General features: G+C 38.0%; 1 non-coding gene across 1 annotated transcript; it reads left to right on the top strand.

Annotated features, from left to right (window-relative positions):
* The first annotated feature begins 1,297 nt into the window (after positions 1 to 1,297).
* On the top strand, positions 1,298 to 1,432 carry LOC117285508. The gene has a single exon (XR_004516561.1). It is a non-coding gene; the product is annotated as a small nucleolar RNA SNORA33 (small nucleolar RNA).
* Positions 1,433 to 2,860: the final 1,428 nt, after the last annotated feature.

A 2,860-nucleotide genomic window follows, 5' to 3' on the forward strand; every position in this document is an offset into this window, starting at 1 on the left:
TCTGATGGATGTGAACTTAAATATCCAGCTCTTATGCTATACCAGTTACGAAATTGACATTCCAGCTTTATACATTATACATTATTTATACATTTTGGTCGTGTGTGGCAAATCATTAGGTCATTCTTTGTGTCCTGCTAGTCAGGCTCTTGAGAATGTAAATTGAAGTCCAGATCTGGAGCACAGTACTGTTATACCTGGGTCTGTAGGGGACTTTGGCTTTCTGGAGAAGATTGGAGACTTTGCCCCAAGGTGAGCCATGTTACCTCTCTCCTTCAAATTCTTTGAAAATTTCAAAGTTTAGACCCTCCTTTGGCATCACATGATTACCCACATAGCTTGTATTAAACGAGCTGACTTTTTGTTTTGTTTTGTTTTTGTTTTTTGATACAGTGTCTCATGTAGTTTGGGCTGGCCTTAAACACACATGTAGCCCAGGCTGGCCTCAAACTTGTGGCAATCCTTCTGCCTCAACTTCCCAAGTGCTGGGATTACAGGCATGTGCCATCGTGCACAGCAGTGAAATGAATTTTGAGACTGTGGGATGTGGCTCTAATACCGGGTACAAGGTAGTTTCCGAGAATGCAAAAGAGCCAGCTGTGGTGTTGCATGCCTGTAATCCCAGCACTTGGGAGGCAGGAAGATTGCTAGCCTGGGCTACATAGTGAGTTAGAGGCCAGTCTGAACAACATAGTAAGACCTTGTTTGAAAAAAATTACCATTTTCTCTGTGATACCTGATACCTGGGGTTGTCATTTGACTCAATTTGTGCCATCTGGGCTACAAATTCCAAAAGCAACACCACCACCACCCCTTTTTAAGATTTGTATAGAGTCTTGCCAGGTGCCAAAATTGCCCAGGCTGGAGACAAACTTGCAATTCTCCTGCCTGGGCCTCCCAAGTAGTTAGGATGACAAGTGTGTGCCCACGTGTTTTTAGTTATCAGAAACAGTCTGTGTTTTACCTGGCTAATTACTCCCGCACCTGAATGTAGACATTAAAAGCAAAAATGGATTTTAGCTAGTTACAGCATAATATTAATTAGAAATTCAGCTCTTAAAATCTATGTACGTGGGGCCAGGGATTTAACTCAGTGCTTCCACCATCTGCATTTACCCGAGTTCGAGCTCCAGTACAAAAAAAAAAAAACCCAAAGCAAAAAACTATGTGCAATCTCTTATTTAACCTTCACCCTATTAATCAGCCAAGGGTCTGCACCCTATGCAGTAAGTTAGGAGGCAAGTAAGCAAAAATGTATTTCTAGATTCTGAAATGTCAGTATTCAAAAGATAGGTGGAAACCGGCTACTGAATTTACTTATCTATACGTGTTTCTGCAAAAATTTAGAAAAAGCTGGCAACAGTAATGCCACCATGTTACAAGCGCTTTCAAGACATCAGAGTCATTAAGGTCCCTGAAAATGGCTACAAATTTTAATGATGGAAAGCATTTTAATAAGACATTAAAACTTTACTATAACTAGTACTAAAAGCTGGCAAAACTTTCAAATATTAATATTAATTTTATATAATTTTTAAAAGACTATAACAAAAAATCTCAGGCCAAGGATGTCATGCAAGAAATGAATAAAAATTTTGATTCACTTTTCAAAAATAAAGGAGGGGGACATTTGTGCAAGGCTTTTTAAAAAGCTTACTTAGAAAATCCAGCTAAGTGTGGAGGGTTTCACTTTCTTTTTTTGTTTTTTTTTGTTTTTTTAGTACCAGGGATCGAAGTGGGGTCCTTCCTTGCATTTGCAAGGCAGGTCACCGAACTGCTGAGCTAAATCCCTGACCCGTGGGTTTTGCTTTCTTTTTGCTCTGATTTGGTCTTGTGGATTTTTTTTTTTTAAGTTTCGCTTGGTTTTGCCTAAGAATACAAATGTTTTTCTTCTTCTTCTTCTTTTTTTCCGTGCTGGGAATGTAGCTCAGGAGCACAGCACCTGCCTGGCAAGCATGAGGCCCCTGAGTTTGATTCCTGGACCCAGATATTTTTATTTAAAAGATAACAGTATTAACCAGCTTAAAATGTTGAATTACAGCTAAACTTGATATTACTAATACATCTTTTCAAAAATGAGATAGGGCCAAGGATTTGGCTCAGTGGTTCCACTGCCTGCCTTGTAAGCATAAGGGCCTGAGTTCACTCCCTGGTACCACCAAAACAAAAAAGAGAGATATAGGAGAGGAAAGTAATCTGATAAACGTTTTAAAATTTCCTTGAATCTTGGAAATTTACATAATAAACAGAAATCAGAAATAATTTTAAATTGAAAGGAATTAGTTGAGAACAAATTGTTTTCTCATAACTAAAAATGGAAATTAATTAATGGTCCATGTTAAAACACTGAGATATCTAAACAAAGTTAGTATTTTTGCTTTGATTTGCCTTTCAAAGGTAAATTGGAAAATTGAGGTGATTTTTAGAAATTAAGTGAATTAGTATTAGTTTCTGGCCCTGTTTGGAAAGTAAGGTCCAATTAATATCATCAAGGTGAAACCTAGAATTGTTGTATTTGGGATACAATTCAAAGTCATGAAAAGTGTTTTGGTTTACGGTGGGGGCGTGTTTTAAGACGAGGTCTCGCTATGTAGTTCAGGCTGGCCTGGAACTGGAGCCAACCCTCCTGCCTCAGCCTCCCTGAATTCTGGGATTTACAGGTGTGTGTAACCATTCCTGGCTGGCTGGTTTACTGGTAGCTAAGTGTTGAAATTATGATTTATATATTTAACAAATATTATTGGCTCCATGAAATAAATGGTAATCGGATATAACTGTTTATAGATTATTCTAAAGAGTCTCACCATGGCAGAAACCATCCAAAGCTAGTTGCTGTTATTACTTTTTTTTTTTTACTCAT

This window comes from Fukomys damarensis, unplaced genomic scaffold (assembly GCF_012274545.1).
Source record: "Fukomys damarensis isolate Sample0158 unplaced genomic scaffold, DMR_v1.0_HiC HiC_scaffold_10, whole genome shotgun sequence".
NCBI classification, from domain to species: domain Eukaryota; kingdom Metazoa; phylum Chordata; class Mammalia; order Rodentia; family Bathyergidae; genus Fukomys; species Fukomys damarensis.